This window comes from Camelus dromedarius, chromosome 11, assembly GCF_036321535.1.
Source record: "Camelus dromedarius isolate mCamDro1 chromosome 11, mCamDro1.pat, whole genome shotgun sequence".
NCBI classification, from domain to species: Eukaryota; Metazoa; Chordata; class Mammalia; order Artiodactyla; family Camelidae; genus Camelus; species Camelus dromedarius.
In genome coordinates this window covers 72,925,552-72,952,473 of record NC_087446.1, presented here as the reverse complement: position 1 = coordinate 72,952,473, position 26,922 = coordinate 72,925,552, and the positions used below count along the sequence as shown (strand labels likewise).

Sequence of the window (26,922 nt, the reverse complement as noted above, 5' to 3'; positions counted from 1 at the left end):
TTAGGACCACTATAATTTTATTTACTTCATTTTTCACCATCACTTGAAAATCCTCAACATTGCATTAATGAGCCAGAAGAGCTGATGTACTACCAAGGAGGGATATTAATGAAAGAATGATTCTAACTCATTATACAAAAGTCTCCCTAATATCTGGTTTGTAGCATTACAGATTGTCTATTCAGAGTATCATTTGTCAACTTGCTATTATTATGAAAATACTGAGTAATATTCCATAATTTCAAATTATGTCAGAGTTTTAAACCAAAACAAAAAACCTTTGGCTGTTTTTCACCAATATTTACCATCTCTTTCCATTCATGAATATTTTCTTTATGGATAATGTTTGGATATAAAAGAAGCTGTATAATCACACAGATTTACATTTTACTTGCATATAATAATCGGTAAGAATAACACAACACATTGGTGAAGTACATAAAAACTGCACTTAGTTATTCACTAGCCATGTCAAACCCTGCCAGGAGCCCAATTTCTAACACATCTGTGTAACTAATAAACTGCCTTCAGGATAAAGCAGCTAGTACACAATGTCTGCATCACTGACAAGTGGCAAAACTCTCTTGTCTTAATGATTAAAAATGTTTTCTCACTTCTTCCTTGCAGGAAAAATCCAGATCCTCTTGAGGTGTTTGGTCACTTCATTTGGAAAGCAGATGAAATGAACACCTAGATGCTACTTTTTCATTGCTGTTGTTTAAGTTGCTGTATAAACTGTTAGGGAATAAAAGTTGTTAGGGGATAGTAATCCAAAACAATAACAACAACAAAACCTAAGATATAGTCCATAGACTTCTATTTTAAACTACACTTTATCACTACTTAAAAGGGAACCAACACAGATTACATAGTGAAAAAATAAATTAATGGGAGAAAATATTTTTTCAAATACTAATTGTTTCAAACTTTTATCTCAGTTGGAAAGAATGAAGTATTAATGAGCTTTTAATCTCCATAAGGGTAAACTAAATTTATGCAGAGTAATCTCTGATCCCTAGCCACAGCTTACACTTTGTAATCTCAGCTAGTTGTCCAGAAGTCTCGGTGTGGGAGGTTGGATGCTTATTGTAAATTCATTACTAAAAATGTAAAAAATGATTTGAAGCTTTTCTACTTATAGTGGGTAAATCATATCATTTTCATATACAAAAGAATAGGTTAAAAAAAGATGTTTGGCAAAATACAGCAATCAAGGTAACTGAAAATTTGCTTCTTGGTAAGCACAATAAAAACAGTTACAACTTCAGATTAGTAGCCTGTTCAAAGCTATTTTACCCATAAAAGTAAATTTATTTTAAATTTGAAAAAAATATCAAGTTAATTGAAGTATAAATACTGAGTGACTATTATGAACCTAACTGGGCAGTTTATAGCTCTGCATGTGCAAACAAAATAGTTACTTTTTAAATGCCATTTACAATGTCGATACATAATGATCCATGCTGATAACATGGACTTTCTTCATTGAATATAAGTAAAATTTCAAATGTATGTGGGAAAAAAAGTGAAAAGCAAGCAGATAACATGGGACAAATTAATGAACACTTTATTAATTTCAATATTCTCTTTTAATCTTAAAATAAGCAGATACTTTGGGTTTTCTATTGGCATTGCACCAAACTTTCATTTTAAATTATGAGCTTTATTTTTAATATAATAATCTATGTTCTTTTTTGGCATATAAAGGCTTTCATCTCAACTGAACAGCTTCTTTTATTTACTCTATAAGAATGTACTCACAAATTAAATTAGGAAGCTTGATGGCTTCTAATTTTACCCATACTGGATAAAGCCAAAGTCCTGATAAGCAAATATGGGACTGTAATTTGGTCCCTCAATATTCACACCTAGAAACATACTGAAAGTTACACTGCTTGCCCCAAAATATTCAGCTATGTGGAGGCAAAATTCAATCCAACATCTGATCACAGTGAAAACTTGCTCTCTTTCCCAGAAACCTCTCTGCTTCTTCTGTTTTTAATGGGATATTCCTGTCCCTGTAACTCCAGTAGTGTAGCAGTTATCAGTGTGAGTTCTTTCTGAGATATAAAGACCTTGATAGGATCCCAGCTGTACCATTTATCTGCTGCATTACTTTACAGAACTTATTTCCCTCAGTTTCCTCACTAATAAAACAGTAATAATGACTGCCTCTCAGATTGTTGGGAAGATTAAAATTGCATAGTGCCGGTATTCAGCACAATGGCTATCACATATTATAAACACAATAATGCTAGCTGTAACTAGTCTCATTTATGTGTCTTTGGCAAATCATTCTACCTCACACTAGACTTTGATGTCCTCATTAATAAACTAAATTAGTGAAATGTTCTCTTCCATAAGTTTTTTATTTTTCTGTAAAAATAATGGCAATAATGTTATTATAATCAAGTAAATTAAAATTTGGTAAGTTTTTATTAAATTGTATTCAGTGCAAAACAATCTGTCTTATATAGGACAGAATCTTACATTACAAACTGAACTTGGACTTTGAACAGAACACTGGAACAGAAATTGGCTTAGCTATTTTTGTAAGTATTATATAATACATTCCATAAGAGACATAATCACACCCCAATATGTAATTATGTTATCTGAAGTTAATGTGTAGTTAATAGAGATGACAGGAACCAGAGACATGGAGGCCCTATTCAAAACCTAAAGACATCAAACATTTGATGGAAAACAACATACAACATAGAACAGTATGACTATCATTAGATGGTGTATTAATTACTTGGCATAAAAAGGCTCTGTCTTGTGATCCTTGTTCCAGCCAGATTGTAAAGATGCTTTTCTGGAAGGTACTGGACAAGCTCCTACCTTAAGATCTTTGCACATGCAGTTCTCTGCCTAAACATATCTCAGTCCCTCATTTCCTTCATGTCTTTGATGAAAATAAAGCTCTGAAGGTCCTTCTCTGCTCATTTTATTTAAAATGTAAACTCCTTCCCCAGCTGAGGCAATCCTTACTCCCTTTCCTCCTTCAACACCTTCACCTCTTTTAAAATCTTTTTAAAAATTGATAGCATTTATCACTACTTAATACAGCACATGTTTTTATTATTTATTTTGTTTATTGCCTATTTCCTTCCATTAGAATGTAATTTTTAAAGAAATTTTTAATTGCTTTTTATTTCCACTTTTGTAAAGTAGTACTTAAAACAATGCCTAGCATATAATAGACATTCAGTAAACTTGTTGAAGGAGTAAATTAAGTACCTCTGAAATTTTACAAAACAAGAAAATTGATTGAAACACAATCTCTAAGCAGCAGAGCTAGATGGCTATCATTCAAACAGGGAAGAGAAATATACTTTCCACTTTGTATATTCTTTTTATAACTTTTGAATGAACACATTAATTGTATGCATTCACATTTAAATATAAATATTTTAGACAGAAATGATGTTTTTAGAGACTCTAAATATTGAATATGATGAAGAGAAGTGAGTTGACTGACCACAGATTACAGACTACAATCTCCCATTTGCTTCTTTAGATGACCACTAGATTTTTCTGAATGTTTATTATAATATAAATTTATTTCATTCATTTTTATGATTTCTATCTTTTGTAAGTGGCTGTTACTCAAACAGTAAGCATAAAGGAAACTGTTTACTCTTTTGGGTCATCAAAAAAAATCACTTACTGTGCAATTTCATCTACATGGTTTTGCAGATTTTTTTGATGTAAACAAGTTCAGTTGTTATTCCCCAAGTGAGTTGGGAAAATAAGCTTCTGTTCACACCTAAATTTTTTAACCTAAATTAAGTTCTCCCTCATACTAAGAAAACATCTCTTTCAATTAGATCCAGGCCACCAGCTACAAGAAATATCAAGTTCATGTCAAATGTATCAAAAGTATTGCAGCGGGAACTCAAAGTCTTTTCCTGAATCTCTCTGAAGTGTCACTTCAATACAGTTGCTACTAGTCACATGCAGCTTTTTAAATTAAAATAAATTAAAATATTCAAGTCTCAGTTGCACTAGCCACATTCCAAGTACTCAGCAGCCACATGTAGATAATGACCACCATTGAGGACAGCACAGATAAAAAATATTTTAATATTTTCATCACTTACAGCACTGCAAGAATGGATTTGTCCTGCCCTACCTGAGGTTAAGGCAAAAAAGACTGCATAAATCTAGAGATTATAAGCACATCAAACACATATGGTAATGGCTTTTTCATGGTAAGAAGTATTCTTTTAAAACATGCCCTGATCATTCTTTGGTCAAATAGAGGACAACAGCATGCAGGAATGTGTTTGTACATATTATACTTACTAGGTTTTCAATAAACGTACATTGAAAAAGTAGCTAATCACTACTTCATGGCTGCTTATCATGTGCAAAACACTATTTGAGACCTTTGCAAGAATATTATTATATATATTATATCATTATACATAGTCTACTATTATATATATGTACATAAATAAATTCTACCAGAAATTAATATTATATAAGTCATTTCTGTTCTCTGTTTTTAAGCCATCACTTGAGAAAACTGTTGAATCAGAATTATATGGCTCAATATCATTGCATAACTATTTAAAATGAAAGAATTCTATATGTAGATTATAATTCAGGGCACACAAATGTTAGTGAAATAGAAGTATTCTGGTCATACCAGATCCTTTGACTTCTTCCTATGTAAGAACCTTCTTAAAAGGCTCCAGTACTACTCCCTCTCAGATTTTTCACTCCCATTCCTCCTTTAGAGTTTAGATCAACTTTCATCCTCTCATAAAGCAAACACTTCCACCCCTTGTAGGCTCAATGAGGCCCCATGTAACATTCTTTCATAGTACTGTTGACACAGCCTCATATTTAAGTTTGTACTCAAATATTTAATTTCCTTACTTGATTAAAAGCCGATCCTTTCCACTAAAGAATGAGCTTTGTCAAGGCTGGGACTATGGCTATTTTTATTCACCTGTATCTCTGACACTTGTACATGGTGTATGACCAGTTAATTTAAAAAATAAATTAATGCTACCCATGCTTCTTCATGAGTCATCTCCTTCCAAACTTCTGGCTTACTGAAATTCACTTAAATGTGATAATAGTTTAAGTGGGTGGGAGGGAAAAGAGACCACTTCTTTTGGATCAATTCCTTAAATGCTTCTCTTCCTCACAGCAGATTTTGATCTCCTTCTGTTTAAAGATTAACACCACACTGTCAACATGGTATAGTGGAAAGTATAAAAACATAGGCGTGAGAACACTTCTGTTCTCCCTTATGTTACTTACCCACTGCATTGACCCCAGGAACTGAGCTTCTTTTTCCTAATCTGTGAAATAGGAATAGAACCACCAGTCTCAGTTTACTCAGATGTACCCAGTTTTGTGAGGGCCATATGATACAAATTGTGTAAAAACATTTTTTGAAATCCAAATTATTATGCAAAACTTGGTAAGGCACTTAAGCTTTTGAGTGCTATGGTTCTTATGTTTTCCTCACTGCCAAATTTAATTTTTTCCACTTTAACTAGATTTCTTTTCTTCTGCCTGCCAACACTGAGAGTGTTTCCCCCTCCTTTCCTGCTGTATTTGGTTCTCCATCTGTCTACCATCCCATTTTTGTTCTCCCTTTTACTGCCAATTCACCACATTTTTTTCTTATCAGGTAACTTACCTGTAAAGCCCTGCAGTCTGGCCTCTTTCTCTATCAGTTTACAAAACTGTTCTCAAATGGATGCTCCATGCCATAGCCTATGGCCATTTCACCATGTTGGTTCTACCTAAACCCTAACTCATGCATTCAGCAGTTTCTTCCAATTGCTACACACTCTAAAACAGTGGTTATATAGTTAGTCTACATTCCTATTTCAGTATTACTTTGGAAGAGTTTCCAAATTCCTATTTAAAATCCACATAAAAATAACTGGACAGTTCTCTCCTGTATAAAATTAAATATATGTTTGTTTGACAACAAATTATCAAGTAAATAACCAGTTCAGTTAAGATATTTTTTGAGTCACAAGAATGATGTAAGTAAATCGCTGGTTTTGTTTGCTAGCAAAAAGGTCACTATCATCACCACTAACAACAACAAAAACTGACCAAGTTGTAATTCTTAAAAATTAAGATAAAATCAGCATCAACTCATCCTTCCCAGAGCAAACTTCCTCTCCCATAGATGTGGGTCAAACGTAAAATGATGCATACTCAACTGATAAATGTGTACATGCAAAATATATAAATATTTTTCCCTTAGAAGTGGAATGTGTGCAGGTGTGTGTGTGTGAGGGGGTAACTGTACCTCTATCTTTGTGGTCTTTAAGTAGGTTAGTCACTGGTTAAAAAAATACTTACTGGCCTTCTACTCCATATCAGTCACCATTCAATATGTTTCTATCTTCTACTGAACTAAAACATATGAAGTCACCTCAGTAGCGCTTATGTGTTTGGATAGACAATATATAAGTAAATATATAGAATTTAAACACAAATATTTACATAAAATTATCATAATTGCTATGAGCAGATGTAATGATAGAAAACATCATGGGATAGGGACTTAAGGGTCACATGAGTGGGAAACCAGTGATGAGGCTGTTTGAGTAGACCAGCTGCAAGGTGGGGATGGTATGGTGCAGAATGATGGCAGAAAATGTGGAGACTGACTGACCTATTTGTGATATAGTTCAGAAGTGAAAGCAATGTATTTCCAGTAGGACTAAAATATGGGGTAGAGGAAAAATAAGAATTAAGGATGATTTGTGGTTTCTAATTTGAATTTCTGTGTGGCAGGGACCCCAAATATTAAGATGAACAGGCACAGGTATGGATTGGAGATTAGTAAAATTTCTCTTTTAAATATTTCAAGATGACTAAAATAATCAACTGAAAAATCTCACAGATTAGTTAAATACATGATTTTAGAGCAAGGGTTGGGAAACTTGTTTTATAAAGGGACAGCAAGTAGATAATTCTGGCTCTCTATTGCAACTGCTCAACACTGCTCTTGTAGCAATAAAAAGAGCCATAGAAAATACCTAAACAAATGAACATGCCTGGATTCCAATAAAATTTTATCTTTGGACACTTGTCAACTTAAAGAAAAATGTACAAAATGAGAGGAATGAGTTTAAGTTTTATTCAGGGATCTTATTAAGTAAGGACTATAGCTCAGGAGATAGCTGCTTAGTAGCTCTGAGGAAACTGCTCTAAAAAGGTGGAGAGAAGCCAATTTATATATGACTTTTGGCTGAGAAATACTTACTTACAGTCAAGCATACATTCTTGGTAAAAGATTGCTATTCACAAAGAACAGGTATCTCAGGTTAATGACTTTAGCACTTTTCTATGTATGAGAAGATGCAAGAATGTGGGGTCATTAAAATTCTTTCTGAAATATACATCTATCTAAGGGACCTGCTTATTCAAAGCACAGGTGCTTCACCCTGTTTTTCATCCTGAATTCCTCTCAGGTTACACTGTGGGTGGGCAACTGGAGTGGCTGATGACTTAACCTTTGTAGAACTAGGTGGTGAGCAACACTTTGCTTCTTTTTTGTTTACATACTGTAACTTGAATTTTATATAGTTTTATGTCATGAAATGTTATTCATATTTAGATTTTTTCTAAACATTTAAACATATAAAAACCACATCACATCTGGGCAAAAACAGACTTTGGGTTATATTTGACCTATGGGCTATAGTTTTCCAACTCATCTTTTAGGCAGAGAATAGTTCCAGTCTGAAGAAAGCAGACAGTAATTAAAATCATAAAAAAACTGAAACTGCATAAGAAGTGTAGGATAATATAAAATATGATTCAGATATAAGGCCTGGGAAACTCTAAGAGTTAAAGATTATATAGGAGATAGTGTGAGGAAGACTGAAAAGGAGCATGCTAAGCAGTAGAAAGAAACCAAAGAGAATATTGTACCATGATCTTGAGAAAGAAAAAGGCAGTGCTGATAGCCATCAGATGGAAGCTGGCCTGGCACAGAGCTAGGCCATGGTGTTTTCCAGTTGAACATGAACAACTTCAACACCAGCTTGAGATGAGGTCACTATGTAACCATGATGCCGTGAAAGGAAAACAAGAGGACTCTGAATGCAGACAAACACAAGAACACTATGAAAACTACAAATATTTCCAAACTTCCCAACTCCCAACTAATAAGAGTGACAGCTGCTCCTTCACAATTATAGCTTTAGTCTCATCCTGTTATTTCTACCTATAAAGTAAAAATTAAGATGAACAGCTATAGAATCTAGTTGCTTCCTCAAAGCACTCAGTCTAGAACAGATTCTGTTCCTTGAACCTTCCTCCAAATCAAATAATACAAGCCCAAAACCTATAACAAGAGCTTCTTGGCACACTCTAAGATGCCTCACAGTTTCCTATGGAATATAGTCTCCTTCCTGCACCAGGTATCCAGAAGTCCAATTTGTTCAACTACAAGTGGTCTTTGACTGGTGGGCCTCAACAAAAAGAATGTCTCTAAAAAGGACTTTTACCTGTATCAAATGCTGATGAGAAGTCAAATAAGATGGGGACTGAAAAGTGATTAGTGGGTTTGTTTACATGAAAATAGCTGGTGTGTTTAACAACAACAAAAACAGTCCATTTGAGTGGTTGAAGCAAATGTCAGACTGTACAGGGACCTTGCATAAACGCTGCATACAAAAATGAAAACAGCATTTACAGACAAGTCTGCAAGTACGTGAATTTGATGTGAAGAGCAAAAATGGATTCACTTCACCAGCGACTATTCTTATCTGTTCTAATTGTAGTCTGTTACTTAATTTCTACTCCTAAAATTCTTTATAGGTGTTGCTTAGCATGCACTGAATTAAAGATCTGTAGTGAAATCTCTTTTGATGATGAGATTTCAAGAATTTCCATCCTAAGAATGGCACAAAGTAACTAGAATGATTTTAAGTGGGAAATATTTCAGCAATTGTACATTTCACAGGGAAATATTTCTGCAATATCAAAAGATTTTCATGGGGGAAAAATAAATGTAATTATTTTTCAATTAGTCTAAAATATTTTCATGGGTAAAATAATTCATTTATCTGGAAGTCCCAGATAAAAATCACAACAGTGTAATATATATTATTCACATAATCAAAATATCAACATAGTTGTTTTTCATGTAAAAAGTAAATTCTAGTCTTAGGAATCTGAATCTATTAAAAATAATTTTGCTTCTTTTGGTTTTTCTTTGATGTTCAATATTAGAGAATACGATTCTGCCATGCAATCTCTTTTCCAGTAACCAGGGTAGAATATTGTGGCTTATTTAAAAAAAAAAAAAAAAAAAAAAAAGGAGTAAATGGTTTTAAGATTCAAACTGAGCTCTCACTTTTTTTAGTACACATTTACAATTCTTTCTGTTATAATTCAGCCTATTTCTTTTTTGTCTAACATAGTTAAAATATCATTGCTAGTCATCACACCTATGGCTACAGGCTTAGGCAGGAATACTTCTGCTGTGTTTCACATCTTCAAAGCAGGGCCTCAGTCTTTTTTTAGATGCATATTAATAAGATAGAATCAACTGAAGAAATTTAAAGAGCTCTAAGAATTTTTATCCTCAGTTTTAGATTTCCTCACCACCTCTTCCATACAGCTTCTATTCCAAGGAAAAAAACTTATGACATATTCCACCATAATATGAAGCATAGGATTGATGCACTCCACAGAAGAGACTTCTAGAATGCAGAATCTCCTCCTCTGTTGGTAAGCCCTCCTCACAAGTCAGCTGCTCTGGAACACGTTAGACCTGGAAATGCTTCTCAACCACACCTAATGGTGGTGGCAATCCTTCTGTTCTACAAAATGAAGGAAATCTATTCCTTAGGATATTGGTAGACTCTACATTTATTTCCTCTTTTTTTTTTTAACTGTTTCTTATTCTTTTTCATATTTTCCTGTATTCTCCTTTAAGTTTCATATCCAGACTATACCATGCCCAGTTAAGTCAGACTCTCTAGGGGGTGAAATGTAAACAACAGCATTCAAGAATCCTTTTGGGAAGTTCCCTAAGTTATTCAAATATGCAGCCAAGACTGGGAACCTCTGGTTAAGGTCATTGTTGATTACTGTAATCTCTTTAAATACTATTTACTGAATCCCTACTCCTATGTACCATTTACAAAGTATATCTTCACAACATCCCTGGAAGACAATGTTTTATTAAATACATTTTATTGGTAAAGAAATGAAACTCCAAAGTTAAGTACTTGCAAAGACCATCAAGAGTGGCTGGACAGAGCCAGGATGCAATCCAGTGCCCTCTCCACTTACCCAGCTGCTTTATGGAAGGAATATAAAACTTTTTGTATGTTCTCTTTTATTTTTGCTTTGCTTTTGTTTTAGTAAGATATAACCAACATAGAACATATTAGTTTCAGGTGAACAACAAAATGATTTGATATTCATATACACCACAAAATGATCACAGTAAGTCTAGTTACCTTCTGTCACCATACAAAGTTACAAAATTTTTTCTAGTGATGAGAACTTTCAAGACTTAGTCTCTTAGCAACTTTTAAATATGCAACACAATTTTATTGACATAAGTGGTCATGCTGTACATTACATCCCCAGGACTTATTTATTTTGTAACTACAAGTTTGTAACTCTTAACTCCCATCTCCAAATCCATCTACCTCTCAACACCCTTGCACTCTGGCAACTACCAATCTAGCCTCTGTATCTGTTAGTTTGGTTTTTTTGTTCATGTTTTGTTTTATAGATTACACATTTAAGTGAAATCATGTCTCTCTCTATCTGAATTATTTAAGTTGGCATAATGCCCTGAAGATCTATCCATGCTGTCACAAATGGCAAGGTTTTATTCTTCTTTATGACCTCGTAGTATCCCATCATAAATATAGCTTGGCTACTGTAAATAATGCTGCAGTCAACATAAGGGCACATATACCTTTCTGAGTTAACATTTTCCTATTTTTCAGATGAATTCCCAGTAGTGGAATTGCTGGATCATTTGGTAGTTCTACTTTTAATTTTTTAAAGAATTTCCATACTGCATTCCACAGTCACTGTAACAGTTTACATTCCCACCAACAATGCACAAGGGTTTCCTTTTTTTCCATGTTTTCTCCAACACTTGTTATTTCTTGTTCTTTTGATAATAACTGTTCTGCCAAGTGTGAAATGACACCTCATTGTGGTTTTGATTTGCATTTCCCTGATGATTAATGATAATATCTTTTCCTGTTCTTGTTAGACATCTGTATTGTCTTCTTTGGAAAAATGTCTATTCAGATCCTCTGCCAATTTTTAAATTGGATTGCTTGTTCTTTTTGTTATCAAGCTGTATGCATTTTTTATATATTTTGGATATTAACTTCTTATCAATTATGTGATTTGCAAATATCTTCTCCCATTCAGTAGATTGCCTTTTCATTTTGTTGATGGCTTCCTTTGCTGTGCAGAAGCTTTTTAATTTGATGTGATCTCAATTGCATATTTCTGCCTCTGTTGCCCTACCTTTGGAATCAGAATCAAAAAGTAAGTCACCAAAACCAATGTCAATGAGTTTACCCGCTATGTTTTCTTCTAGGAGTTGTATGGTTTCTGGTCCTACATTCAAGTCTTTAATCTATTTTGAGTAAATTTTTGTTCATGGTGAAAGAGAACAGTCTGATTTCATTCTGTTCCATGTGGCTGTCCAGTTTTCCCAAATCCATGTATTGAAGAGACTGTCATTTTTCCATTGTATATTCTTGCCTTGTTTGCACACTTTAATTAATCATATATATGTGGCTTTCTTTTGGGGCTCTCTATTCTCTATTCTATTCCATTGATCTATATGTCTCTTTTTATGTCTCTACATACTGTCTAGACAGCTACATCTTTGAAATATAGTGTGAAATCAGGTACTGTGATATCCCCAGCTTTGCTCTTTTTTCTCAAGATGGCTTTGACTATTCCACTAGTGGTTTTATGGGACCCTAAAGAGTGGTTCCATAAAAATTCTAGGACTTATCTGTGAAAAATGACATTGGAATTTTTACAGGGATTACACTGAATCTGTAGATTGCTTTGGGTAAAATGGACTTTTAACCATATTAATCACTCCAATTCATGAGCACAATATCTTTCCATTTATTTGTGTCATCTTCAATTTATTTCACCAATATCTTACAGTTTTCAGTGCACAGGACTTCACCTCCTTGGTTAAATTTATTCATAGATATTATTCTTTTTGATGTAATTGTGAATAGGGTTGTTTTCTTAATTCTTTTTTCCAATAGTTTGTTGTTGTTATATAAAAACACAACAGATAGTTGTATATTGATTTTGTATTCTGCAACTTTACTGAATTTTTTAATTAGCTTTGACAGTTTTTGTGGTGAAGTTTTTAGGGTTTTCTATATATAAAATCATGCTGTCTGCAAATAACGATGGTTTTACTTTGTCATTTCCAAATTGGCTGCCTTTTCTTTTTCTTGCCTAGCTGTTCTGGACAGCATTTCCAATATTACATTGAGTAACAGTGGCAAGAGCAGGAATCCTTGTCTTGTTCCTGATCTTAGAGGGAAAGCTTTCAACTTTCCACTGTTGAGTATGATGTTAGCTATGGGCTTGTCACATATGATTTTTATTATGTTGATGTATGTTCTGTCTATAACCACTTTATTGAGAGTTTTTTAAAATCATGAATAGGTCCTGAATTTTCTCAAATGCTTTTTCTGCATCTATTCAGGAGATAGTATGACTTAACCTTCATTTGTTTTTTTGTTTTGTTTTGTTTTGTTTTTAACATTTTTTATTGAATTATAATCATTTTACAATGTTGTGTCAAATTCCAGTGTAGGGCACAATTTTTCAGTTATACATGGACATATATACATATTCCTTGTCACATTTTTTTCCCTGTGAGCTACCATAAGATCTTGTATATATTTCCCTGCACTATACAGTTTAATCTTGTTTATCTAGTCTACATTTTGAAATCCCAGTCTATCCCTTCCCACCCCCTTAACCTTCACTTGTTAATGTGGTGTATCACACTGAATTATTTGCAAATGCTGAACCATCCTTGTGTGCCTGAGTACATCCCACTTGATCATGGTGTATGATCCATTTAATGTACTGTTGAATTTGGTTTGTTAATATTCTGTTGAGTATTTCTGCACTTACGTTTATTAGAGATATGGACCTATAATTGTTTTGTGTGAGGTGTAATTGTCTCATTTTGGTATCAGGGAAATGCTGGTCTTTTAAAATTAATTTGGAAGCATTCTTTTCTCTTCAGTTTTCTGGAAGATTTTGAGAAGGATAACACTAAATCATCCTTGAATCTTTTGCAGGATTTACCAGTAAAGCTGTCTGGTCCTGGATTTTTTTTTATTGTTAGGAGGTTTCTGACTAATTTAATCTACCTATTAGTAAATTGGTCTACTCAAAGTTCCTATATCTTCATGGTTCAGTTTTGAAAGATTGTGTTTTCTAGAAATTTATCTATTTCTCATAGACTGTCCAATTTATTGGTGTATAATTGTTCGCAGTAGTATCTTATAATCTTTTGTATTTCTTTGATATCAGTTGTAAATTCTCCTCTTTCAATTGTGATTATTACTAATTTGAAGTAAGTCTAGCTAAAGGTTTGCCAATCTTGTTTATCTTTTCAAAGTCCAGTTCTTAGTTTCATTGGTCTTTTCTATTGTCTTATTGGTCTCTGTTTTATTTATTTCCACTCTGATCTTTTTAATTTCCTCTTTCTAGTAACTTTGGGCTTTGTTTTCCCCCCCACCCAGGCTTTAGGGGTGAAGTTAGATTCTTTCTTTGAGATTTTCCTTGTTTTTTGATGTATGCGTCCATCACTGTGAACTTTCCCCTTAGAAATGTTTTTGCTGCATCTCATATATTTTGTTATGTTGTATGTCCATTTTCAGTTTTCTGAAGGTATTTTTTTATTTATCTATTGATTTCTTTGTTCATCCATTGGCTGTTTAGTAGCTTGTTGCTTAATCTCCACATATCTGTGAATTTTTCTGTTTCCTTCTTGTAGTTGATTTCTAGTTTCATACTACTGTAGTCAGTAAAGATGCTTGATATAATTTGAATCTTCTTAAAATTACTGAGACTTGTTTTGTGACCTAACATATGATCTGTCTTAGAGTTCCATGTCCTCTTTAAGGTTCAGGTTTTCTTATATTTCCATGTCTTGTTCACCTTACATCCCTTACATCCCCACACTCCATCAAAGCCTTCCACTCATTTACTCTTCAGAATGCAACTCCACATCACCAAGCTCAAAACCTTCCTTTTACTTCTTAGAGTAAAGCACACTTGCATAACAACTTGTACTTAATTTATACTTATCATTTTAAGCTATGAAAATCTGACTGACTTCTCTGTCTACCTCAGCTACCTGTGTGATTTTTCAGGCTGTAAATGGGTAACAGTTGTCTCTGAATCTCCAAGGACTAACAATCAATAAATATTTGTCAAATATACAGCAGTTTGGCAAAACCACTGTCTCATATTTAAAGGTAGAGACATTCTAAAATCTTTGATTTCTTAAGAATTATTCTGCTATGAATCCACATATTTTTCAATTATCTATATGAGAGTTAAAAAATGTGAGTGTGTATTTGTATATATACATATAAACAATTACAAGTGTGTGTAGTTATTTATTGTTTAGTATTTCTTAACATCCAAAAACATGTTTGAATCACTAGATTTTGTTAGATTTTTAAGTGTGAAAACATAGTCTTGACTCTATGAGTTAGATTCCTGCTATCAAGGACTGCAGAACTGGGCCACAGAGAGAGATTTGTAAACTATTTTGAAGTAGGCAGCAAATTCAGGGTCCCTCCAATCTAATAACAGTGTAGGTATCTACTCACCACACTTGGTAATTCTATAGAGCTCTGTTTATGATTATGTCACTAAATACATTTCCCTAAAGATTTGCTCCTAATGCATCAGGCAATTGCATGCAAGCAGGCTCCATGAATGTTTAGCTAATGTACATCAACTTATAAACATTCCTTCTTCCGCCCACTTTCGACTCAGCCTTTTGTGAGGCTGATACTAGCATCCTCCTTCAAATAGTGTCAGATTGCATGGTGACTCTGTGACGGACAAACAAGTTTGCATGCTGAGACCCACACATCTATTTTCCCCTCTAGTTTCATATTCTACTATTGGAATCCAAGTCTCTAGAGATGAGGTATATTCTATTTTCCCTTCTTTTTTGATTAGGGTGATAGGCAATATGTAAGATTCAGATCCTCACTTGCCATTGCAGCTTCTAAAATGCTTCCCACATTAAATTACAAAGTAAAACAAATAGCTTTCTATCCTCAAGAAGTAAATATGTGAGCCTTAACATGCAGCTTGCATGCCACACAAAGTCATTACATAGTGGATTTTACTCAAACATAATTGCTTCCAAACTCAAGCTGCTAGTTAGAAGATACAATACTTAGCATCCCTCAAGAATATGCTTTAAACAAACAATCCTTAAAAAAAGCAAAGTAAATAAAGATGTATTTCATCATAGGGTGGCTTCAAAATGAATGGAGCCATTGTTCACCATGCAATTCATGAAACTGATGCCTTAAATACTGATTTCCTAATCACTGTCATTGGGAGGCATTCTGTTTTTTTTTTTTCCTGTTATAAATTCAACTTAAAGCAGAGTAAGAAGGTTTTAGCAAGAAAATTTTACATCTGTTTATGTGTGAAATTAAAACCACAAGAATAGAAAGGAAGAAAAAATAACCGAGGGGGTTTTCAAAACATTTAAAACTCCATCATGCATAAATGGAGCTCATCAAAGAAAGTAATTTCCCTGCAGAAAACACTCCATCTTCTGTCTTATGTAAGTTATCAACACGAATATTTTATTCTCAATGAAACTGCCTTTTCCCCTTTGTGTTTCACAGTTTTCATTTGGTGTCTCAAGTAAATAAACTTCCTTCCTTCCATCCCACTCCATTATTCAGGTCAGTTGCAATTAAATTTACCTCTTGCCTGGTGTTAAAGGTAATTATAGATCAAGCTTTACTAATTCTATATTATTCATTCTTAGCTCTATTGTATTTTGAAGTCTAGAAACACTAACCTCTGGAATTAATCCACAATAAACACAAAACCATTTTTTTCAAGGTGGAGTATAATATCTTAGGTATCTATGACATTAGAACATTTATCTCAGCTTAGATTCAGTCTTGATCCAAATGATGGAATAAAGTTTCCATGGAATGACAACTCTAGTAAGTGCAATTTACTATACCCAGTCCACTCAGAATAACTGGTTGTAGTATATTAGATATCTTTTATCCACATTAACCACAAAGGTTATAATCATTGGATCTGTTTATACTAATTTTTCACCTGTTTGCACTGCCTCCGTACCTAATCGTTTAAATAATTGAGTCATTTACTAAATCTTTTTGCTCTTCCTATACCTTGAATAATTACTGTGTGAAGTATGGAATATCAAAGAAGTATAATTTGTAGATATATAAAAATAATGTATTATTGTTTACAAATTACTGATGAATGCTTGTTTGAAAACTAAAAGAAATACAGTTATTACTCTTATTTTTCATGATTCTAAGAAACTGAACTCAGAATTTTAATGTAGACTATAAATATATTCATACTCTTAAGCTTTTGAATAGTAACATTTAAGTTCACTCACTATGTTTCCAAATGCTTGGCAAAATAAAAAGTTGTCAATTAGACTTTTCATCCTTTGGTTCAGTTGAGAAATAATTTAGTAAAAGTTTCAATCTCTCAAGTCCTTATAATTTATAAGCAGGAACGTTTTTCACATTGGTGATAATTACCTTATATACTAGACCAGAACATTCAGATCCTCACACAACCATTTAACATCTCACTTGCATAGCTGAAGAGAGTGTTCATAATTCATTTGATATTTTAAAAATTACTCTGTTTATAATGGGTGCTGATAGGACCCAAGCTGAATATTTAGAAAATAATTCTCTTCAAATGAGCATAATGAAAATGGAAAGTACTACGCATTCATTACCTTCATATTTCTTGATTCTTATAACATCTTAAAACCAAAAGATGAAACATTAGAAAACAATAAATGGGAAAACATCAATCATATTTGATTTTGCTAGATTAGCTTACTTTTAAATACAGCCCTATAAATAGGACAAGTAGTCAGTGATTATAAACCATGACAAAGCTCAGTTGTTGACAAATATGATTTTTACCTTCCTTCAGTCTCTAGTTTCAGTGTAGCATTGCCCTTTAAAAATGCAACAATAAATCAGCAACATTTCCTGCACTGTAATGCAAAAAATGACAAAAAACTACAGCATAACTCACATAAGAAGAATGTTATGCTAACACTTAAATCTTTCACTCAAGACAATAGAATTTAATTTTGAAGCAAGGCCGTTATTCATCCTTTCCATTAAGCACATTTCAAAAAAAGTGATTAAACTGCATTGTCTCTATTTTATCCTGATGACCTGCTATTTTTCTCACCACCTCTTAGCTGAATCATTCAAAATATAAACATAGGAGCAGCCAATGTGAAGAAGTAATTTTTATATGTAACTGAATTTTTCCTGTTATTTATAGACCTATTCAAAAAATTGTGACTATGAAACCCACCTTTATTCAATCTTCAAATGAAAGTTGTACACTGGAGATACATCAATTTAATTTTTCTCAGCATCTCATATCATGTGGTTTCCTTTAAGGATAAGAAGAGTGATTCATTAAAATGTTTAAAGTAGAATAATAACTGTCATTTAAAAACTTTATAAAAATTTTTGAATCACCAAAGTCACTTCAAATTAACTATAAAATTTATCATGTATAACAAGTTTTACTAAAACAAAATGGTTTTGAATACTAAGGTGTTCTCAACAAAAAATTAAAACATCTTAAACCTATGAGATTAATGGTATCTCTTATGACCCATATTTCATTAGGATAATTTTAATTTCATTTTCAAATTTCAAGTACATTTTCAGTGATACCATTTGATCAGACATAAAGGATTATAAAATCATCTAATACAATTAGTTTGATCCTTAGTTGGCCTACTAATAAGATATTTATGCAAATCTGTCTACTAATAAGGTACTCAACCATGATTTGTCAATCTAACTACATGTAGGTAAAATATTTTTATTTGAAATATTTCATAGCTGTCTTTAGACATATATGTTCACTGGGTTCCAAACCTATTCTATGCATTCCCCATAAAAGAAAACAAACAAAAAAACCTATATAAATATTTGTTTTATCCCATTATCAAATGTTTCTCAATAGATTTTAGTTTGGGGAATTTAAAATTATGTTCAGATGCAGAAATGAACTTACTCTTATTATTTGCTATATAGCTACAGCTGTTCACTCTGATATGTATATAATTTTAAATTTATCATCCTTTGTACATGAATATTATTATATTAATGTAGTCACACATATTTAATGGTTTTTTCATATGCATTCTATTTCACAAAATATAAATACTTACCTTAGGGAAGTTCAAGTGCACCTCAAGTTCTGAACTATACTTGTTGACACACAACAGTATAACAAATGAAGATTTACGGCAACTGCTAAAATAATTAAGCCCAAAACACACAGTCACATACACAGTTTCATGTAAATTATTTAGATAAAAGCAGCATAAGATTTTAAAGTTTTGAAAACCTGGTTATATATTTATAAATATACATATTTAGTTGTATACTTTGTAAAGTTCTATGTGGAAAGCACACAAGTTACTCTGAAATAACTAAAATAATGTCACAAGCACTCGTGAAAACATAACAAATAAAATTCTTAAATGCAATATGCAATGGAGAGTTCTAATTGATAATATACAATAGGGTATACTTACTGTATTATTTATTACAAATAAAAGGTTTTTGTCCTCCCATTAAAAATTTACATTCTATGAGAAAGTAGTGTCACAAAAAGTAAGCCCAAGAATAAATTATGAGCCAAATAAGTGATGACCCAACTAAGTATATATACAACTTTACTTTGAGGAAATTATTCAGAAATATTCCTCATATCCCCCAATACTAGTCACCAAATCTTCCTTTTCAATTGGAACAAAATTCATAATTGCCACAATTGCAAGTATCCCTTTGACAGAGCCAAGACACTAAATGTCATTTGATCATCTGCACAGTCAGCATAAAAAAACAAATGCCATTTATCTCATGGGAGAAACAAAGTAGATGATTTGGTACCTTCTGACCATCTAATGGGTTATCAGATTAATGTTACTTCTGAAACACATAAAGCAAACCAGGATAGAAAGTAGATAAGGAAAAAGATGGTTCCCAGAGGATATGAGGGCACAGATCAGAAAGAGGAGGGTCAGCTAAGAACTCTTTAATCCTTAAAGTGGTGCCAAGTCTAAGGGAGGGTATTGCCCTTTTAATGATGATAACAAGGGCTAATATTTTAACACTCTGTTTTTTTAAACAGTTGTCTCAGGGACTGCTGCCATCACATGTATAGACACTGTTGTCAAATGAATTAATTTTTACATATATGTAACCAAGCTTTGAACAGATATATACTTCAGTAATTAATCATATATTGAGCCAAGGAAACTAAATCAAAATACAATATTTCAGAGTAGAATTCTTAGACAACTTCAGTTCTCAAATATGATTTATTACCAAGAATATCTGGAGCACTTCTTGATGATAAAATTATTTCAAGAAAAATTCCCAAATATTTGCTCTTTTTTGCTTTCTTTCTATGAAAACAGGAAGAGGGAATGTAAGATTCTCTGCAGCTCAAGACTCTGGGGCTACACAACTACAGGGAGGAAAAATAGGGAATCAGAGTGCAGGAAAGAAAGATACAGTCAGGGTAAGGATACATCAAAAAAGAAGCAAAGTTCTGGGGCATAACCACCAAGGGAAAAATTTAAGGCCAGTTTCATGAGTCCATAACATGTGTGGTACACAGGGTCCCGTGCTTAGAAGGGCTCTACACTTGGCTTAATTTTCTACTGCCACCTTTGTGAAATTATTAATAATTTCTAATAAGGGGTCTATATTAGATTTTCCACTGGGTCCGATTCCCAGAATAGGCTGACAAAAAATGCATTTCCTTTAGAAAAGGAACAGACAAGTTGGAGAAGGGGAGTCTGAAGACCACCCTAGTAAGAGGTCTGGAAGCAACAGCAGGAAGCTTTCAGGAAAAGGGAGGAAGCTGTTTAGATACTAGGAAACAAAAGCAATGAGGGAGGATTGACTTGTAGGATTTCCTGAAAACAACTATTATAAAAATTATAATTAGATAAGTACTAGGGTTATGAATGGGTGATCAGATAGTTACTGATTTTCCTCAAAAAAAAAAAAAGAGAGTCATGTAAAATACATCATTTCAAAAAAATGACAGATCTAATACTTTGCAGAAGCTACAAAGTAATATTATTAGAAACACCATCAATATCAGCAAGTAATGTTTTGTGAAATATAAAATATATATATATAGTTACTTGATCAGTTTTTGACATTTAAAATCCTGAGTAAAGCTCCAAAAATGTAAAGTCTAATTCAAAATTTTAATGGAGTCATGAGGCAGAGCTTTTAGCTTTGTTTTGACTTTACATAAACAAAACATAACTGTAAAATTTCACTCAATTCTTTGCACACAGAATTCCTATATACACTCTACATTAATATTTGCTTTTTCTTCCTAAGCCCTAAGCCCTATAAAGCATCATCTCATAAAACAACAGCAGTTGCAGTATGTATCACGTCATAAAAATATTTCTATATAAATTTTAAAATCATGTACTTTGAGTACTACTCCTATTAACTTGGAATTATGAAGAACAAAAAGTAGATTAATACAAAGCAAAATTATGTATATGAACAACCTTTTTTCTTTAAATGAGTGATTGCTTTAGTTTAAAAGAACCCTTTGCAACCTCAACAATTTTAAGATAGAAATTATCTCAAGCATCTTTACTGACTACAATTCCATGAATCTAGAAATCAACAACAGGGAAACAAAGGAGAAAAAATAAAAGCATGGAGATTAAACAATATGTTATTAAAAACCAATGGGTCAATGAGCAAATCAAAGTTGAAATTAAAATATACCTTTAGACAAATGAAAATGAAAGCACAACCACACAAAATTTATGGGACACAGCAAAGGCAGTGCTAATAGGGAAGTTTATAGCGATGCAGGCCTTCCTCAAAAAAAGAATAATCTCAAATAAATAATCTACCCAACAGCTGAAAGAACTAGAAAAAGAAGAACAAAAAAACCCAAAGGCAGCAGAAGGAAGGAAATTATAAAGATCAGGGAGGAAATAAATAATATAGGTATTTAAAAAAAACACAGAAAAAGTCAATCAAACCAAAAGCTGGTTTTTGAAAAAGTAAATAAAATCAACAAACCTCTGGCCAAACTCAAAAAGAAGAAAAAAGAGAGAGCACAAATTAACAAAATAAGAAAGGAAAATGGAGAAATTTCAACAAATAAAATAGAAATAAAGAATATCATATGAGAATATTATGAAAAACTATATGGAAGCAAACTGGATAACCTAGAGGAGATGGACAAGTTTCTGGAAACATACTGTCCACCAAGACTGAATCAAGAAGAAACTGACAACTTGAACAATCCGATCAATAGAAATGAAATAGAAATAGCAATAAAAAACCTCCCTACAAATAAAAATCCAGGACCGGACAGCTTCATTGGGGAATTCTACCAAACATACAAAGAAGAACGCATACCAGTCCTTCTCAAACTCTTCCAGAATATTGAAAAGGAGGGAATACTTCCAAACTCATTCTATGAAGCCACCATCACTCTGATACCAAAACCAGGCAAAGTCACTACCAAAAAAGAGAATTATAGGCCAATATCACTGATGAACATAGATGCCAAAACCCTCACCAAAACATCAGCAAATAGAATCCAACAGCACATAAAGAAGATGATACATCATTACCAAGTTGGGTTCATCCCAGGGACACAAGGATGGTTCAACATACGCAAATCAATCAATGTAATACATCACATCAACAAGAGAAAGGACAAAAACCACATGATCATCTCAATTGATGCAGAAAAAGCATTTGATAAATTTCAGCACCCATTTATGATAAAAACTCTCACCAAAGTGGGTATAGAGGGAACATATCTCAACATAATAAAAGCTATATATGACAAACATACAGCCAGCATAGTACTCAACAGTGAAAAACTTAAAAGCTTCCCACTAAAATCTGGGACAAGACAAGGATGCCCACTATCACCACTCCTATTCAACATAGTCTTGAATTCCTAGCCACAGCAATCAGGCAAGAAAGAAAAATAAAAGGGATCCAAATTGGAAAACAAGAGGTAAAAGTGTCACTATATGCAAATAGCATGATACTATATATAGAAAACCCTAAAAGGTCCACACTAAAACTATTAGAACTAATCGAAGAATTCAGCAAGGTAGCAGGTTACAAGATTAATGTTCAAAAATCAGTTACATTTCTTTACACTAATGATGAATCAACAGGAAAAGAAAGTAAAAAAATGGTCCCCTTTAAAATAGCACCAAAGTAATAAAATATCTAGGAGTAAATCTAACCAAGGAGGTGAAATAATTATACACAGAGAACTATAAACCATTGATGAAGGAAATTAAAGATTTTAAAAAATGGAAAGATATCCCATGCTCCTGGATTGGAAGATCAATATTGTTAAAATGGTGACCCTGCCCAAGGCAATGTACAGATTGAATGCAATCCCTATCAAATTACCCAAGACATATTTCACAGAACTAGAACAAATCATAATAAAATTTATATGGAATTTCAAAAGACCTAGAATTGCCAAAGCATTACTGAAGAAAAAGAAAGGCTGGAGGAATAATTCTCCCAGACTTCAGACAACACTATAGAGGTACAGTCATCAAGACAGCATGGTATTGGTACAAAACCAGGCATATAGACCAATGGAACAGAACAGAGAACCCAGAAATGAACCCACAAACTTTTGGTCAACCAATCTTTGACAAAGGAGTCAGGAATATACAATAGAATAAAGAGAGTCTCTTCAGCAAATGGTGTTGGGAAAACTGGACAGCAGCATGTAAATCAATGAAGCTAGAACACTCCCTTACACCATACACAAAAATAAACAGAATGGATTAAAGACTTAAACATAAGACAAGATACAATAAACCTCCTAGAAGAAAATATAGGTAAAACATTATCTGACATACATCTCAAAAATGTTCTCCTAGGGCAGTCTACTCAAGCAATAGAAAAAAAATCAAGAATAAAAAAACGGGACCTAATGAAACTTACAAGCTTCTGCACAGCAATGGAAACCATAAGGAAAACAAAATGACAAACTATGGAATTGGAGAAAATTTTTGCAAATGATGAAACTGACAAAGACTTGATCTCCAGAATATATAAGCAGCTAATATGACTTAATAAGAAACAACCAAACAACCCAATCCAAAAATGGGCAAAAGAACTAAACAAGCAATTCTCCAAGGAAGAAATACAAATGATCAATAGGCACATGAAAAAAATGCTCAATATCACTAATTATCAGAGAAATGCAAATCAAAATTATGATGAGGTATCACCTCACACCAACCAGAATGGCCATTATTCAAAAGTCCACAAATGACAAATGCTGGAGAGTCTGTGGAGAAAGGGGAACCCTCCCACACCACTGGTGGGAATGCAGTTTGGTGCAGCCACTGTGGAAAACAGTATGGAGATTCCTCAAATACTAGGAATAGACTTACCTTATGATCCAGGAATCCTGCTCCTGGGCATATACCCAGAAGGAACCCTACTTCAAAATGACACCTGCACCCCAATGTTCATAGCAGTACTATTTACAATACCCAAGACATGGAAACAGCCTAAATGTCCAACAACAGATGACTGGATAAAGAAGAAGTGGTATATTTATACAATGGAATACTCTTCAGCCATAAAAACTGACAACATAATGCCATCTGCAGCAACATGGATGCTCCTGGAGAATGTCATTCTAAGTGAAGTAAGCCAGAAAGAGAAAAAAAAAAATGCCATATGAGATTGCTTATATGTGGAATCTAAAAAAATTAAAAGAAAGAAACAGACTCATAGACATAGAATACAAACTTGTGATTGCCAAGGAGGCAGGGGTTGGGAAGGGACAGACTGGGATTTCAAAATTTGTAGATACTGACATGTATATGTAGAATAGATAAACAAGATTATACTGTATAGCACAGGGAAATATATACAAGATGTTGTGGTAGCTCACAGCAAAGAAAAAAGTGTGACAATGAATATATGTTTGTTCATGTATAACTGAAAAATTGTGCTCTACACTGGAATTTGACACAACATTGTAGAAGGACTATAACTCAATAAAAAAAAGTTTAAAAAATAGAGACAAATGACCAAGAAACACAAGAAAAAAATTTATGAAAGGAAAGAAAATCATTGGTAAAGGCAAATATACTGTAAATATAGTAGAGCAATTGTAAAGCCAGTAGGAAAGTTACAGGACAAAGGTAGTAAAATCACTTATATCCATAGCAAGTAGTTAAGGGAGACACAAAATAAAAAGAAGTAAAATATGATTTGAAAACCATTAATGTGGAGTAGAGGGGGGAGTAAAAATACAGGGTTGTTGGATCATGTTTGAGTTTAAGAGATCAGCAACTTACAATTACCACAAATATATACAGGTTGCTATATGTAAGCCTCATGGAAACCCCAAACCAAAAATTTTCAATAGATACACACACAAAAAAAGAAGAGATCCAAACAAAACACTAAAGATGGTCATCAAATCACACAGGAAGAGAGCAAAAGAAGAAATAAACAAACAAAAACCCTACAAGAACAACCAGAAAACAATTAACAAACTGGCAATAAATAAATGGCTATCAATACTTACTTTAAAAGTAAATGGACTAAATACTCTAGTCAAGGCAAGAATGGCTGAATGGATACATAAACAAGATGCAGATATATGCTGTCTACAAGACACTCACTTCAGATAAAAAGATACAGACTGAAAGTGAGGGAATGGAGAAAGGTATTCCATGTGAATGGAAATGAAAACTGAGTAGCAATACTTATGTCAGACAAAAGAGACTTTAAAACCAAGACTATAACAAGAGACAAAAGTGGATATTACTAATTATAAAGGGATCAATGCAACAGGAAGATATAAAAATTGTAAATATACACATACCCAACATAGGAGCATCTAAATACGTAAAGTAAAAAAAAACAAGTAAAAAAAAAAATACATAAAGTAGATTTTAACAAACATAGAAAGAGAAATTAAGAGTAACATGATAGTAGGGGACTTTATCACCTCATTTATATCAATGAACAGATCACATAAGCAGGAAATCAATAAGGAAATACTGGCTTAAATGACATATTAGTTCAGATAAACTTAATAAATCTACACAAAGCATTCCATCCAAAAGTAGCAGAATATCCATTATTTTTGAGCACACATGGTCATTCTCCAGTATAGATAATATGCCAGGCCACAAAAATAGCCTCAGTAAATTAAAGACAATTGAAATCATATCAAGCATCTTTTCTGACCACAGTGAGACTAGAAATTGACTATAAGAAAAAAACTGCAAAAATCACAGAGAGGATAAACAGCATGCTACTAAACAACTAATGGCTCATTGAAGAAAAAGGATATCACAAAATGTCTGGAAACAAATGAAAATGGAAACACAACAATCCAAAATTTGTAGGATGTAGGAAAAGCAGTTCTAAGGGGGAGGTTTATAGCAATACAAGACTACCTCAGGAAACAAGGGGGAAACCCTATCTTCAAACATAAAGGAACTGGAAAAACAAAAATAAAATCCAAAGTTGGTAGAAGGAAAGAAATAATAAGATCAGAGCAGAAATAAATGAACTAGAGACTACAACAATAGAAAAGATCAATGAACTGGTTCTTTGGATAGATAAATAAAACTGATAAACTTTTCACCAGACTCATCAAGAAAGAGTCCTCAGATAAATAAAACCAGAACTGAAAAAGAAATTACAACCAACACCACAGAAATACAAAGGATCATAAAAGATTACTACAATTATATGTGAATAAAGTAGACAACATATAATAGATGAATTTTTATAAATGTAAAATCTCTCAAGATGCAATCAGGAAACAATAGAAATATGAACAGATTGGTTGCAAGGAATGAAACTGAAACCATAATTTAAAAAAAAATACCCAATAAACAAGAGTCCATACCAGATAGCTTCATAGGTAAATTATTCCAAATATTTAAAGAGGAGTTAATACCTATCCTTCTCAAACTATTCCAAAAACAGCAGAAGAAATACTTCCAAACTTCCTAAATCATCCTGTTACAAAAACCAGTCAAAGATATCAGTCACACACACACACACACACAGAGGTAGTCACTGATGAACACAGATGCAAAACCTGACACCAAAACCAATCAAAGATATCACACACACATGACAAGCAAAGTCATTGATGAACACAGATGCAAAAATCCTCAACAAAATATTAGCAAACTGAATTGATCATAAACCATGGTCAAGTGGGATTTATCCTCCGTATGTAAAGATAATTCAATAACCACAAATTAATCATTGTGATACACCATCTCAACAGATACAGAAAAAGGTTTTGACAAAATTCAAAATCCACTTATGATAAAAAAAAAAACCTCTCCAAAATGTGGGTACACAGGGAGCATACTTCAACATAGCAAAGGCGATATATGATAAACCTAAAGCTAACATCATACTCAATGATGAAAAACTGAAAGCATTTCCTCTAGATCTGGAACAAGACAAGATTGCCCACTCTTGCCACTTTTATTCAACATAGTATTTGAAGTCCTAGCCACAACAATCAGACAAGAAA

General features: G+C 33.0%; 1 long non-coding RNA gene across 6 annotated transcripts in view; it reads right to left on the bottom strand.

Annotated features, from left to right (window-relative positions):
* LOC135322448 (uncharacterized) overlaps window positions 1–26,922 on the bottom strand; it is a 90,555-nt gene that overhangs the window by 39,108 nt on the left and 24,525 nt on the right. For 4 of the 6 annotated variants that reach the window (XR_010383025.1, XR_010383023.1, XR_010383022.1 and 1 more), the window contains exons 3-6: window positions 18,512–18,596; window positions 17,638–17,719; window positions 5,281–5,321; window positions 615–735 (exon numbers count right to left, since the gene is read on the bottom strand). This is a non-coding gene — a long non-coding RNA (uncharacterized LOC135322448). The remainder of the gene's footprint in view (window positions 1–614; window positions 736–5,280; window positions 5,322–17,637; window positions 17,720–18,511; window positions 18,597–26,922) is intronic. The other 2 variants (XR_010383026.1, XR_010383027.1) reach the window with 1 other exon arrangement.